The sequence below is a fragment of the Centruroides sculpturatus genome, unplaced genomic scaffold (genome assembly GCF_000671375.1).
Source record: "Centruroides sculpturatus isolate CEXI.00-Female unplaced genomic scaffold, Cexi_2.0 scaffold796, whole genome shotgun sequence".
In the NCBI taxonomy this organism is placed as follows: Eukaryota; Metazoa; Arthropoda; class Arachnida; order Scorpiones; family Buthidae; genus Centruroides; species Centruroides sculpturatus.
This window is the reverse complement of record NW_019385038.1, coordinates 72,674-90,013: the sequence shown is the minus strand read 5'-3', so window position 1 is coordinate 90,013 and position 17,340 is coordinate 72,674. Positions and strand designations below refer to the sequence as shown.

Below are 17,340 nucleotides of genomic sequence, written 5' to 3'. Positions count from 1 at the left end.
ATAAATAACAAAAGGAGCAAAGTGCGTTACAGTAGCAAAAGATTTGGACATTGGATCAGCAACTGTTTGTGGATGGTTTAAAAATGAAGCCAAACTTCAAAAATTTGTCGAAAATTTTGATGAATCTGAAGGATTCAATCAACATTTTCGACAAGCTGGAGAGGAAAAAAGCTAGACTGGCAAAAGAAGATGACTTAGATAAAACATTGTTTTTATGGTTTAAAGAACAAAGTGCAATGGGAACTCCATTATCAGGTCCAATTATTAAGGAGAAGGCAAAAATTTTAGCGAAATAATTGAAACCGGATAAAGAAACAGAATTCAAAGCAAGTGATGGATGGTTTTGGCAGTGGCAAAAGAGGCATGGAATACAACAAAATCAGATTCATGGAGAAAAACAATCTGCTGATCACAATGCAGCTTCCATGTCATCTCATGACTTGAAAACCAGATTGACTGATTTAGGTTTTGAAGATGAACAAATTTATAATGCTGACGAAGCTGCTCTTTACTAAAAATTTCTTCCTAAAGATTTTAAGAAGAATAAAATTAATACAGGATAAAAGAAGCAAAAAGAATGGTTTACAATACTTTTTGCAGCAAATAAAAGTCAAAGCAACAAATTAAACTTGACTTGTTGTGGGAAAGAGTCATAATCCTAGTCTTAAAAAATGTAAACAGAAAAACTTACCAGTAATTTATGATAGCTCAAAAAATGTGTGGATGAATCAAGCCCTATTCAAAAAATGGTTTTTTTTTTATCATTTTATTCTGTCAGTATATCTTCATTTACAAAACACAGGTTTAGAAGAAAAGGCTATGCTTTTGATTGATCAATGTCAAGCTCATCCAAAAGAGAGGCACTTTTGTCATTGGATAAGAAATCATAACAGTCTATCTTCCAAAAAACACAACAAGCCTCATTCAACCAACAGATCAAGGAATAACTGAAACTTTTAAGAACTACTGATGAAATTTGCTTTGCAAATTGCAACTCTGTGAAAATGATCCTTTGCCAATTGCATTGAATAAAACCAATTTAAAAGATGCAATGTACAGTACCTTTCCCAAAAAGCATGGGCAGAAGTAAAATCCTCTACCATTTCTAAATGTTGGATGAAGCTTTTAAATGATAATGTTAAATATAGTAGGCCCACAGAACAAAAAGAAGATTCAATACAGCATCTAGTGAAACCAGCAAAATCTCTAGGCATGAGTGATGCAGAAAATAAGCTTCAAGAATGGGTTCATGTTAATGACAACAAACCGAAATTTGAAACTCTCTCTGATTATCAGATTATTGCAGAGGTACAAGATAGAAAAAGCATAAATAATGAAAACAGCAATGAAAAAGACATACTGACATCCACTGTCATTAGTATAAAATAAGCTATAGAAGTGTCGGAGAAAATCTACACTGCATATAAACAATGCACTGCAGATTACATAATTGAATTGCAATTAGTGCATTTTCATACTTTAATTCCAAATGAATGACAAGCATTGAGAAAAAACAATCAACTTTGATTCCTTTTTTATCCAAAATCTGTCAACTTGTTAATGTGAGAAGCTAGGAAGAAGAGTATCAAACTCTAAACTAAACCGCTTTGATTAGCAAGATTTGCTCACTTTGTCACTGGATGACGTAATTTATAAATTGTCGTCAGGACTGTAAAATCCTTTCGATGTCAGGACCTGACACCAGTTAGGATAGTTTGATATGCTTCCTAACTTGTGAATAATTCAATATAATCAAATTTAATTATGCTCAATGTACTTTCTCACCACACCGGGTTGTATATACTCCAAATACACAATGATCTACAATTAACCAATAACTGGCGTGAAATCTTCAAAAAATCGGAAAATGTTTTTGATTCCCCTCCTGGGCTCTTCTTCAGGCTTATTTTATATCTTCTGTTATAACTGGATTCTTTAATTCAAATGTTTTTTAAAAATTTGAAACATGCCCTTTCCCAAAAAAATTCCAAAAGTGGAAATAGTTAATTATGTTCAAATAGGACGGGTCCATAGTTTGAGTGGGAGGATTAGTGAGGTCGCCAATACACAAGTAAGAACAACCATTTTAAAATTCAACAAGTTTAATGAAGCTAAAAGTTTACAAACACAAATCCAGGCACAAGGAATACAGTTCCCTCACTCTAGTACAAATCATTGGAGGGTGGTTTTTACTATCAAGCAAGTGTTATGCCTATCAATAACTATTTCCACCTGAGAAAGAGAGAGAGAGAGAGAGAGAGAGAGAGAGAGAGCATACATAAGATTGGGCATTTATCATACCTCTGTGAAGCAGGGGATGTAACCTCGTAGGTTAATTATCCAGAGAAAACCGGGGAGGTGCTTGGGATGACACATACGCCCTTCAGAAAATTATAGATAAATCCATAGGAACTTGCTCACATTGGAGGGTATGACACAAAGTAAAAAGTGAGCTCCTTGTAGAACGATCACCCAAAGATCAGGTACGCTTGCGTTATATCTGTATCCAGTGTGGGAATCTGATCAGGTGACCGTTTGTTTGGTAGTTATGACACATCAAAGATGTCATAGCTGGAGGATGAAAATTAAACAAAGTCGATTCAAAGGTTTAGTATTTCCTTCAATTGTTTTTAGATTTCTCCCATGGACTAATTTAAGTGTCAAGTTTCTCACACTTTACAATTGATTGTTTTAGCATATTTTCATTATTTTCATGGGTCGATGCGAAGGAGGAAAGAACTTGTAGCTTCAAATAATTGACTGTTGACAGTTAAGTCAACATTTGATATTATACCCGTTTTTAACTCCATGGGAAATGCATGGAAATAAGGAAGAGTTTCTAAAATGCATCTTTCATTAAAAATTATACAAAAACAGTCCCTGGATTCTCCTCACATTACTCCCAATTTTCTTTAAAATTGCACTAATAGTGAGATTTTACTGCTATAGATATGTTGCACAAGTATAAAAAAAAAAAAAATCTCTCTCTCGCTTGTATGAATAAAATCTAACATGAAAGAGAGAAAAAAGTGTGGTTACATAATTGCAAAATAAAAGAAAAACAATGATTGTTAAAAAATACATTGGTTACATATCAAGAAGTATAATTCTAAAAATACACCATTTTTAGAACAATTCAACAAATAAATAAAGAACTCGTTCTATTCCAACTTTGAGAGATCTGCAGGTGTAGTTTACAGAATATTATATACTGTACATGTCCACAACCAAAATGCTACTTAGGTGAAACAGGGAAAAACTGGAAAAACAACTTAAAGAACATGAGCCAGCCATACAACTAAAATGTAATGAATCTCCTTAGTACAAAACACTGCAATAATTTTAAATGTCAAATTAATAAAAATAATGTAAGAATTTTATATAAAGAAAAAATATAGTAAAAAGATGGATTATAGAACATTATTGTATAAAGAGTTATGCAACTGTAATAAATTTGAATACTGGCGTTCAGTGATGTGCTGTCATTGAAAGCGGTGGAAGTACCGCTTCCCTTGTATTTTCTAAAAAATAAATACATATTGCACAATTATTTTCATACTTTAACATATTTTGGATTAATTAAAATTAATATTTTATTATAACCACATTATGTATCTTATTACAAATTTATATACTACACGTGAAAAAAACAGTAAGATTGCTATTGCATATTCGAATATCAGTGGCAGAATGGAAACGCTGTATTATCGAAAGCAGGTCAGCTTCCAAACAGCCAGATTTTACGCATTTGCGCATGCGCTTTATAGAACACTAACCTCACGCAGTTTAGCTGGTGGAAGCTACACATGTAACGCTTCCAATGATTATATCCTGGACCAGTTCTGGGCTGTTAACCGCCAGCCTGCTAGATATTTGGCGCCTCATCCATTTATGTGAATCGTGAGTAATTTTTAACGTAACCCAACCAATAGAAATTTACTGGTATATTTTTATGATAGTTCTGTATAGTTGGCAGGAGTTTAAAAAATCCATTAAAATATTTGATATTTTTATTCTGCTCTCCCATCTTATATTACCTATGGATTTTGTATCATATTACAATTTTGTATGTCCCATCTATAAGGGGATGTAGAAAAAAATATGTACAATTCTTGTACAATGTTAAAAAATTAACTGTTACTTTGACAGCATCATTTACAACTAAATTTAATGAAAGAGAGAGATGCACAAGGTACGGAAAAGCTTTAGAATTTATTTTCCTTAAATTTACGATTTATGTATCCGTTGTCATAAAAATTTGTCTTTCCACTTTTTTCCCAAGACTACAAATATTCAAGTACAAAGTAACTGGTTTTGATTTTTTTCTACTTAAGTAGTTAAATAATTAAGAGGTTAGGGAATTGGGGACATAAATAAAATTCTGCTGAAAGAGCCAAAATTTTACTTAACCCTTCGGTGAATGCACTTTTCAGGAGCTCATGAGAGGGCGCATTACAGCAATTACACCGCATATGTAATATTACTTAATTTTAAGTCAATAATTAATTATTGTTTTGAAAATATGAATCAGATATACCAGAAAACTAATTTTACGACATTTTAATAAACAAATTGGTTATAAAATATTTAGATAATAAAAAAAGTCACTCTACTTCCATGTGATGTTCACTTTCACATATGGCACATATAATAACTATATTACTATACTCTTTGCAAACATTTCTACCGCATTCCTGACAAATCGATTTTGTCCTATTGTTTTTGTGTTTGCCACAAATAAAGAAATTCCAGGTTTTGCTACTTCTTTGAGCAGCTCTTCGTTTTTATATTTTTCCAAAAACGCACGAATGTCTTTAGGAAATGTCAGCATCATAGATCTTTCTTTCAAATGTTCTTCCATTAGACTTAGGACAACATTTTTTTTTGTAAAATGTTGTCTTCTGTCTTTGTTATCGGGATTATTAAATTTAAATATAATATTAGAATAGATGACGATAAAAGAGAGCTAGTGGCCATCTCTTTAATTCGGGATGTGATGAAGGATGAACACATCTGATCTACAGTGTCTACACCACCTTTAATAGAATTGTAGTCCAAATTTATCACAGCTTTGTTAGTTTCATGATCAACTTCAGGAGTGTCATGCATAAAAAAAAAGAGTGTCATGTCGAAAGAAAAATTACAGCTTTATTTTTCTTTGGAACTATTGAAGCAATACAATAATCATACTGAAAACCAAATAGACATGAATTTATTTATCTGGTTTTGTTTGGAATAAATTCTGGAGGTATTTCTTGTTTGTTTTCTTCATTGTTCCTAAAAAGGTAAGCCCTTTATTCAATAAATATATGGCCAAAGGATAACTACTGTAGTAATTATCTGTAGTAACATTTCTTTTTGTTTTTTCTATCAGCACGACTAATCTCTACTATATCATTGGCCTTGTTTGATCTTTCATAGGGCCCTTGCACCTGCTTTCTGCAATAAAAATTAAGAGTGTAAAAGGTTTCAGCATCACATAGAGCATATATTTTTATGCCCTATTTCACAGGCTTATTAGGAATGTATTGTACAAATCCGCAGCATTCTCTAAAAAGATGAAGAATCTCATCAATTGTCACAAACTCACTGACATTGAAACTGCCTATACAATCACTGACAAACTCTTGGTGAAATTCTCGAATTGGTGCAAGCTTATCAGTTATTTTCCATTCATCCCTGGTTTCTAAGTTGTCAAATCTAAGTGCATGAAGCAAAAATCAAAAATGTTTATAAATGAAAAGATCCTGTAAAAGGATCATTCCTGTACCATCGGAAGACCAGAGCTCACAGCAATTAGTGTGACTCCCTTTTTTTATACCAATCAAATACAATGTTCCAAAAAGGGCTTTTATTTCTGTTTTGGTTGTATCTCTCAGTCTCTATCTCTTGCATACTTGATGTCAACCCTTTTTTTTCTGGATATATCTGTTAGTGTTTGTTACGATTCCTTCAATCATTTGATCAGTAATAAACAAGTGAAATGCATCTATTTCTTTATTTGGACTTTTGGCAGTAGAATTTGGTCCCAGCAATATTTTCATAATATTTTTTGCTTTTGTCTTACCAGAATATAGAGATTTACTGATCCACAAAGTTTCCTTATCTTTTCCTATATAAAATTGATAATCGTCTTTTTCTGTCTGCCCATATTCACAATTTTCTTCTACAACAATGTTATCTATTTCAAACAATTGGGGAATGAAATAATTCCCCAATTGTTCAGAATCACTAACATGAGAATTTTCTTCTATAATTTCTCTTCTGTCTCACTTTCACTGTGATAGTCAATTTCTTCTGGGTCTTCATTTTAGTTGATTAATTCTCTCAATACTTATTCTAGAGTTCCTTCCAACTCTTCCTGATTCAAAGGTTTACGAGACCTAAAAACACCAAAAAAATTCAATTTCACGAAAGCTGATTGGAACACTTATAGACTAATATAAATTAAAAATTTATAGAAACTTGTTAATTTAATATATTTATTCAATAAACTTGCAAATGTTGACCTACTTTATTAAAAAATATATATAAAAGTATATTGATATTTTACTCACATGGCAGGGCACATAGAGGCAGTTACAATGCAAATGAGGTATGACTTGATTCAATGTCCAGTAACAACTAAACAGTTAGTATAACTGACTTGATTTCACAAACAAGTTGTAACGTGTAATATGAAGAGAGAATACTATGACATACTTCCACAATAATTAAGTACAACATCAAACAAATAACTTTATCTTTATTTTGTGGCAATTTGCCGCAGGCACATTCACCAAAGGGTTAAACAAAAGCTTAACCAAACCAATCTCTAGTCGAGTACAGTGGGGACTGATTTCTTCCTAATATTAGATGTAATAAAGACAGAAATTTTTCCAGTTCAATGAGAGTGACTGAAAAGTTGTAAATTTTGGTAATTTCCATGGATACCTGGTCCTAAAATGAATTAGTTAGAAAACAAATGATTATTAAGTTTAACATATGTAGATTTTTACAGCTATGATGAGAAATGTTTAAAATCTACAACAACCCTGTCGTGTCTTTTGAGATATACTAGTGATGCGACAAAAAAGGCATTTGACATTGACCAGTATCGGCACCATCGGGATTTGGCAGTTCATGTGCATGCATGCACTGCAGGACCATCTCTGATTCTATCCATTAGCCACTCATAGCAAGCTATTTGACTAAGTGGATTGTTTTAAGATTTAAAACGTAAAGAATATTTTGTTATTTTTATGTATGTTTCTTTATAAAGCTATATTTAATTATAATTTTCTTTAAAAGTATATTCATACAATTGAAGAATATTTTGTACCAGGTACAGTTGAACCACCTATAACATTGTTGATTATTCTGTTTTATATGAATTCCATGTTGTACAAGTCACTTAGATTTTACAAATTTAGTCCATTATAAAAGAGCACTTGTGGACTGATATTTGTGTCCACTGAGGAGGCCAGAGCAAGGCAAAATGCATATGGATTCGGAAAAAAAAACATAAAATAAGTGTTTATTTCTTGATTGTTAGTAAGTCTTTGTCATAGATCTCTTGAAATTGGAATAGAATGAGTGCTTTATTTACCTGTTAAATCATTCTAAAAATGGTTTATTTTTAGAATTATACTTCTTGATGTATATATACAATCAACCCCATCGTTTTAAATTTATTTTTATATATTTTATACATTGGATACACTTGATTCCCGACACGCAACGTCGCATGACAATGTTTATAATATTGATTTCCAACATAAATTGATGCTGTAATACAATCTATCAAAAGCAACAATAAAATAGGCAACTGGCTGATATATATGTTAAATTTTTTCAAAATTCATTAATTGGCAAGAATAATTCATCGATTCATCTTGCGAATTTCTCGGTTGTTGAGAGTAGAACAGTTCCAGGAAGCTGTTCTGATAAGAGGGAGGAGATTTTCTCGATTCAACCCATGTGGTGGGTTCTCCGTAGTGGATAGCAGTTCATTTAAACTGAGGTGAGTTCATAAAGGTTGGAGAGAGTGGGGTTGTAGTTGCTTGACAAGAAGGGTAGTGCACTGTCCACTGGGTTGACATGAAACTCCAGGTCAGAAGTCATCTCACAGATAAAGATAGGTGGTCGCTTGGTGGATGTCCATTCCTGTAAAGGGGATCGTCCTAAAGAGTTTCAAAGGATTACCATTAATTTTGTTAATTTGTGCCCGTGGCCTATCGAATGTTCTCCCCCAGTCCTCCACAAAAGAGCTTCATCCAAATTAGCCATCAACAACAAGGTATGATAATTGATCAGTCTATGTACACTATCTATCTTTCAGTCGGAAATAGTTAATGGTAGGAATAATGCTTGCTTGATAGTAATAATGCTCTAGTGATTTGTACTAGCTTCAGAAAACTGTATTCCTTCTGTCTAGATTTGTATTTGTTATCTGTTAGCTTTATTAAATTTCTTGAATTTTATCAATGGTTGATAAAAATTCTCTGGTATCACGAACGTCTTATTGATGAGTTCACTAAACCCTCCCACTCGCTTAAACTACTGTGACACTATGACACTATGAGCGGATTATACCAACCCATCACCGATCCAAGGGGTTTAGAGCTTGATTCTCTACCCCCTAGCTTCTCACTTTAACATACAGTGTAAATATAGTATACATAAATACAATAGTTTTTTCAAAGCTACAGGTACTATAATTTACTGTAATAGAATTTTTTTCCACACTGTACCAGTTTTAGGTTTCTTTTTGATATCAAAGATTATTTATTGTTTTTTTAAGTACTTTATCCTCATTTACAAGTTTCTTTAAATTAGAAATTTCACATTCTTGTGTAAATTGATGCTATTGTTGTATTATGTTAATTTAATTCACATAAGGATGTTAACTTTTGAATTCACAGCTGAATATGCAAGGAAACTATTTCTTTATTTCTGAACAGAAGCTTGTAAAATAAAAAAAATTAAAATAAAATAAGACAAACCTTTATTTTGTTTTTAAGAGAATTTTTACTGTTCGTAATTTTATAAGTTTTAATATTCTGTTATATGTTCAATATTTATTTTTTAAATTTTCTATTAATGTTATTATGATATTTATTGAAAAATATAAATTTCATGAATTTTTAATAAGCGATTTATTATGAAATACAGTATAATAAAATCACAACTGATATTTAGTTTTAATATCTTCAGTACTTGTCTTTAAATGTAAAAAAATAATAATGCTAAATGGATAATTATGGTATCAATGTTTACATAAACATCATTTACTAAGCTTATTTTATATCAGAAATACTCACTGATGAAAGAATAGAGAAATTCCATAGCACGTATAATATGTTTAATATAAGCTCAGAATTTTTAGTACTCGATTATATTTCGCCACCAGATATATTGCGCTTTCTCTCTGTCTCCCAACAAGCGCAATATAACGAGGGGCTACTGTATATTATATTTACAAACACCAATTTTTACAAACGACCAAATTATGATTAAATAATCTTCAATGTACGATATAAAATCTCACAGGTCATTCAGTCAAAAAAATTTGTTGATCTCATCCAAAAGAAATAAAAAAAACTCAGCAAATAGAATTCAGGGGCGTTCTTATTATTATAATTAATTTGCTGAGAAGGAGAGAGATAGAAATCAAAAAAGATTTAATGTAATAAATTAGAGCAAAAACTGAGCCAAAATTTCATAATTCAGAACAATTTTTACAAAAAAAACAAGTCAAGATGAAAGTAGCCCCAAATAAGTTTTTTCATTAAATACTAGAATAAAAAAGTATTTATTTTATGAATATATAATCACTGAAATCAAAACATAATACTGTATATGAAAAATTTGACACATAATAAAGAAAAATATTTACCATAAGTTGATAAAACATTTTTTACTAGTCTATTTTATATTAGTAATTTCAATTCATTATTATGTTAAATTATGTCATTTATATCTTTTCATCACATCTGTTAAACTTTTATCTGTATAATACTCAGTCAGATCAATAAATTATTTTTATTCAGTAACTTAAACAATAATAACAATTTCCACATAGTTTGTTCTAGCATTCCATCTATGTTAGATTTTACTAAAAATGTATCCCCAATTAAGTTTTCACGATTGTAAAAAGTTTAAATACAGTAATAAACAAAAAAAAAAAAAACAGTATCAAAGGCTTTTTATTTATTATAGTTTAGTATCCAAAAGTAAAGTGAAAAAATTTCAAAAGTGTTCGGTATTCTATTGAAACAAAATGAAAAATATACATCTATTTAAAAAATAATAGTAATAATATAAATCAAACAAAAATTAATAAATATCCATCACTTACGGAAATACTTTGATGAACTCTAGTTAAATTAAATAATTGATCCTCCAAAGTTTTCACTCTTTTGGCTGCACCATTCATTTCAGCTTGAAGTTTATCTGATGGAGTTTTAGCTAATTCACTTTTTAAATTCTGAAATAAATTAAAAATTAAACAAATTTTCAGATTTAAATAAAATATAAAAATATTATAAATTATTCTTAGATAATAAAGGATACATAATAATTTCCAAAAATATGAAAAATGTGATACACATTCAAAAGGCTTGTCTACACATGTTAATTGCCAGATGAAATCACAATTAAATTTCACAGTAAAATTTTACATAATGAACATCTTATGAAACTTTCTATTCAACAAATATTTTGGTGGAATTTGTCAATTAAAGTAATTTATCATGTTATTTTGATTGTATTTTATAAAACATAGTTCCATTTAACAAAATAAAAAAAAGGTAGAGTTCAACAAAAATATAAACAATTTTTGAATCATAGTAAATAGTAAAACATTTCTTGGAAATTAACCTGTCCAGTATCAAGAAGTCACACAGATATGTCTAACACATTAAAAAAAAAGTTCATGCAAAAACATTTTCACTTAATTCTTAGAAGTTAATTAGTTCCTGTAGTGAAAAAGTTCTAGGTAGAAATTTCTGGCTGTTTTAAAATCTAGGTCTGTGCATTTTACAAAAAGAATGTCAGAAAATAAGTCAAATGTCTCTAAAAAAGTTCATATAATAATAATAATAATTTGACAAAATTGTGTCAAACAGCTGGTTAGCTCAGAGATGCCTCTTTGGTGAGACAGAAGTATTCATGATTGCCATACAGGATCAGATCATAAATACTAAAAACTACAGACAACACATACTCCAAGATATAACACTCACAAATGAATCACACAGAAAATGTCACATCATGCCAGAAACTATACAACACATCACTTCTGATTCCAAACTCTTGGCATAAGCAGATTTATATAGATATAATCAAGTAGCAAATATAATGCACCAAGAGCTTGCAAACAAATACAAATTATTAGATATCTACAAACCATATTACAAATACATTCCACAGACAGAACAGTTCCAGGAAGCTGTTCTGATAAGAGGGAGGAGATTTTCTCGATTCAACCCATGTGGTGGGTTCTCCGTAGTGGATAGCAGTTCATTTAAACTGAGGTGAGTTCATAAAGGTTGGAGAGAGTGGGGTTGTAGTTGCTTGACAAGAAGGGTAGTGCACTGTCCACTGGGTTGACATGAAACTCCAGGTCAGAAGTCATCTCACAGATAAAGATAGGTGGTCGCTTGGTGGATGTCCATTCCTGTAAAGGGGATCGTCCTAAAGAGTTTCAAAGGATTACCATTAATTTTGTTAATTTGTGCCCATGGCCTATCGAATGTTCTCCCCCAGTCCTCCACAAAAGAGCTTCATCCAAATTAGCCATCAACAACAAGGTATGATAATTGATCAGTCTATGTACACTATCTATCTTTCAGTCGGAAATAGTTAATGGTAGGAATAATGCTTGCTTGATAGTAATAATGCTCTAGTGATTTGTACTAGCTTCAGAAAACTGTATTCCTTCTGTCTAGATTTGTATTTGTTATCTGTTAGCTTTATTAAATTTCTTGAATTTTATCAATGGTTGATAAAAATTCTCTGGTATCACGAACGTCTTATTGATGAGTTCACTAAACCCTCCCACTCGCTTAAACTACTGTGACACTATGACACTATGAGCGGATTATACCAACCCATCACCGATCCAAGGGGTTTAGAGCTTGATTCTCTACCCCCTAGCTTCTCACTTTAACATACAGNATAAGTTTTCATAAAAAAATAATATTAATTTAAAATATTATCTTACTTATTTTAAACACTGTCATAATAGTAAACTGATACATTCTGTCATTTTATATAAGAATAAAAAAATTTTTCTTTTTAAATACTTTTGTAACTTACTTCAACAAAAATAAGTTCTTGTTCCAACATTTTCCTAATTGTTCCTATTCTTTCGTTTTCAACTTCTTGTTGTATTTCAGGCTAAACATTAAAATTATGGAATTTATTATATTTTATATAAAATCTTTCAATATTTATATAATATTTTTAATTATTGTTTTTTTTTTTATTTCTAAATGAAGGCTTTTCATGCTAAATAGCATTGCCTTTTAACATAGAAAAGATAAAAACAAAATAAAATAAAAATAAACTGTTATATTATGTTATGTTAAAGTAAAACTTTCTCAATTTTTTAAATAATTTGTTTGAATTTTTTCCTTTTCTATAAATTTGCAGTCATTTTTTAATTGATTTTATCTTACTTTTTAGTTTGTAAGAACTAAGAACATAATATCTGTAAAAAACTTAACAAATTCAATATAGAAAGATAAAAGATTTAATGTAAATAAGAAAATATACAGGATTAAAGCTAAAACTATTCATAGTAAACTTTTAAAGTCTTTATTACCAGCAGTTTTTTTTCAAATGTTTTTATCTGTTTGTGCAGCCATCATCAAATTAAAATGAACAGAACACAAATCAAATGCCCAATTTAACAGTAAAATTAAACACACAGAATAAAAACAATTTGTAACAAACTTGTTACAAATTGTGTACTGTTTATTTTATCTTTCATTTTATTCTGATGGCTGCACAAACAACCAAATATGTTTAAAAAATAAAGAAAAGCCAGTAAACTTTATTTTTAGACAGTTTTTTTATACAAATCTCATAAACTAGTATTTGAATTATAATAAACTATTTAAGTTTAAATAAATAGTAATATGAGAACTTTTTAAAATTTTAATTTGAAAAAAGTAAATTTAATAAGTCTAAATATGGATTACATGAAATATTTATATTTATGGAGTTATCAAATGATTAGTTATCACTCTCTGAAATGTTCAAATATACCAACAATTAACATTTCACACAATTTCCTAAATATACTGCTGAACAAAATTAGGAGATAATGTATTATTAATAGTGGATAAGAATACAACACTCTTCTTAATAATCTCATTTTATCAATGCTACACAGATGGGCTATGCCAGTATTCTATTTCTAAAAACAGTTTTTTTCTGGTATGCATATATGGTGACTAAAAAGTAATTCTGTTTTAGAAAAAACACAGTGTTTAATATCAATAATTATTATTTTTACTTTATAAATATGCACATTTATATTGTGGAAATTATAGTATTTTTTAAATTTTTTGTGTAGCTTCATCAGCACTTTCTTCCGTTTCTTGTTTTGGATTTAGCGTCAGTTACGAAACGATGCCCTTTTAGTAGTCACATTTTTACCTTTCTCTTTCAAAATATCATTCTCATTTTCTCACAAGAATGTAACAGGAAAGACAATTACCAAACAATATTGTCTTTACAGAAGGCTGAGGTGGTTAAAGCATCAGCCTACCGCTCTGGGAACTTGGGAATGAATCTGAATGAGTTCAAAATCACCAAGAATTTTTTGGGGAGTGATCTGTGATCCTGCCCCTCACCAACTCGTTACCCCATTATGGCGTAAATCCATAATGAAGCTGAAAATAGACCCTCTTAGTTTCCACAGAATAGAAAGAGTTGTCTATTCATCAAAAGAAGCCTCCAATGATAAAGGGGGTCTCCACCCCATTTTCTTTTTATTGTGAGTTCCAATCAGCCTACAGCATTCAATGTGGCTAATAGAGAAGCCCAGTTTGTTTCATTCATTTTTATCATACCACTCACTAGCCTTCTCGCCTGAATATATAGAATATTTTTTATGGACCAACCATCAATACTATTTACAGGGTGTTTATAAATGAATGGTGCAGTTTTAAAAATTAATAATAAATCTATTTATTACCTTATATGGGCAAACCTTACAACATAAGCAGCGGCAACAGTCCAAGTTCACAGGAATGTACCTGAGCTCCTTAATCGTGTTCTTCACCAATGCTGGATTGGACGTGGTGCAGCAGCAGACAACAACCTGCTCCTCTGGCCACCCCATTTGCCAGATTTAATACCCTGCATTTCTTTTTGTGGGGTTTGTTAAAGACCGAGTTTATGTACGTCAATGCCCATGTCCCTTGAGGAATTGTGTGATCAGATAAAGCATGCACTGCAGATCATCACGGAGGATATGCTACACTACGTATGGGAAGAATTTGATTACTGTGTAGATGTGTGTCATGTGACCATGGGTGCACATATTGAAGGATTGTGATTAATGCATAAAAAACTTGAACAGTTGCCGCTGCTTATGCTGTAAGGTTTGCCCATATAAGGTAATAAATAGATTTATTATTAATTTTTAAAACTGCACCATTCATTTATTAACACACTGTACTGGCTACCATTATTTTTTATGTTATCTATAGGTATGTTGTACTGGTGAAATCTGGTTAAAATTGTTACAAGTTTTTGAAATCGCATATCCTACCAAAGATGCTTTTTGTTATCCTGTTTTTTAACATCAGAAATTTTTTGCTTGCCCCTGACAAGTCACCAGATATATACAAACTTAAATAAATGTAAATTCTTAAAACATTTGTTTTTCCTTTTTTGGTGTATTTCAAATCATAGTTTCATACTTATTATCTTTTTTTACACAAGTTTGTCATCAATGATATGTTGCTTCTTGCTCAACAATGTTTTCAATGCAGTTGATTGCTATGGTAAAAATGTTCAGTAAAGATAATAAGACTATAAAACAGTACTGTTAAAATGACATAAAACTTATAAAACTTCAAAANATTTTACTTCATAGTTACATGATTAAAAAAGTTCTTTAAATATAAAAATTTATCATTGTCAATCACAATAAATATTTGTTAACTATTTAAATTATTTTTGTCTCTAATTTCATATTTAATATGTAAACTAATATCTACAGAAACAAAATGATCAAACAGTAGAATATGTTGATCTAAAATAAACATTAAACATTTGACAATTTACCATTATATTTGATAAAGCCACCTGGGAATTTCTGACAAAGAAACCGACCTGAATATGCAATGCATAAAATGTTATATATAAAAAGAATTAAAATTGGAACATTCAATTAAAATGTGTTTAATTGATAAAACACAACTATATTACTGACAAATAAGTACGTCTAAAACTTAAAAGTTTAAAATGAGAATGCATAAAATGTTATATATGAAAAGAATTAAAATTGGAACATTCAATTAAAATGTGTTTAATTGATAAAACACAACTATATTACTGACAAATAAGCACATCCTCATCCAACATAAGATGGCTGTGTGTGAGAGAACTATATTCTATATGCATGAATTATGCAAGAACTTCTTGACTATTCCTATAATGTTTTGACTTCTATTCTTGACATCTAATTTAATCTCATTAAATTTATTATTAATTTAAGCTTCTCAATAAATCTGCCAAAGTCCATACATGTTATTTTGATGACAGTAGAAAGTTATGAAAGTAACATAAGACAAGACTGAAAATGCAGAGCTCTCTTGTGCCTTAACAGCAACATCAGCTAGCATGTTCTCTTTTATCCCAACTTGCATCAGGAGCCAATAAAACTTAATATGTCTTTAAACAAAAGGAGTTTTTCTTAGATTTATTAAGCTGGGGTGCACTATGTATTGCCAGGATATTAGGGTCTGTAAATTGTCTGAGTGAATTGAAAAATATAATGCAGAAATAGCTAAACAGATGACATGCTTCAATATAAAAAGACTGCCATTCTGAAAAGTACACAGATAATAACACAAAAGGTTGGGTAGCTACAATATTATCTGAACTCATATAAGATAATTCTGCGTGACCTAGAAATGTAAGGTACAAGATTGACTTACTTATGAATGGAAGTATACACATGAACACATTTAATTGAAGCAGTGAACACATTTAATTGAAAAATGCCAAAACGTTAGCATAGATTTTTTTCTATTTACAAAGCACAATTATACAAAAAAAAATAAATTGAGCTTAAGTACCAAAAGCATGTCAGGATGGCTAAATAATTTTTCCTAAATATTTGTGCTGAAATGAAAGTGCATCTTATGTATCATAAAATACAATAATACTTATCATAAATGAATGTGCTAAGTATATAAATAAAAAAAATTACCAAGTTGAGGGTGCCACTATTAGAAAAGGGTTGAAAAACACTGTGTTATTTATATGTATATATTGTCTACTTGGACTTTGTTTATTAATAGGACTAGATATTTTGTTTTGACTTTTGACTAAGATTTCCTCTCTTTGCTAATCAGAAACTTCATCAGTGTAATAAGTCCTATTAATAAACAAAGTCCAAGCAGACAACATTTAAATAGAAATGTAAAAACTAAGAACAAAGAAGTAAAAAAGAACTGTGTTATTTAATTAACTAGAATTCAAATTTGATTGCATATGCAGGCTTTATGAGTTAAATATTTTTATCAGTAATTTTTAGAGTGAACAGACACTATTCTAGTAATAAAGAAGAAAATATATACTGTATAACAGGATCAGAAAGGATTTATTTCCATACTAATTTCTATCAAATGACAGATATGTGAAAATAAATCCTTAATTGTTATCTTTACAAACAAATGTAGAAAAATGACCATTTCTAATAGTTATTATTATGGCTTAAATTGCTTGAAATAGTGTTCATTACACAATTATGCATAATTCATGGACAACTGCTATGAACCATCTTTAATTCTTTTTACATAAATACATTTATTTTGCATTTTCTCATTACTAATAAAAATATAAAAACTCATTTTTTTATTTTTTTGTCATACTATGATTATGATAATTTGCTACACAATCTTTTGGCATGTTTTTGAGAAAATGTTCCCTCCACCAGTATATCTGTATTTGCAAGTTACTTTGTTTTCACCCTTATATCCAGGTATCTTAAATCTTGAAGTCATCATTAACCTGTCCCATGTTATTCCCAACTTATCTTGGAGTCGCAACCTGCTGACCTTGGCCAGTTGGTCCGAGATATCTTGTTTCAGCATTGGAACATTTTTGAAACTA

General features: G+C 30.2%; 1 protein-coding gene across 1 annotated transcript in view; it reads right to left on the bottom strand.

The window, feature by feature from the left end:
- LOC111633738 (rho guanine nucleotide exchange factor 11-like) overlaps positions 1-17,340 on the bottom strand; it is a 158,979-nt gene that overhangs the window by 109,213 nt on the left and 32,426 nt on the right. The window lies entirely within an intron of this gene.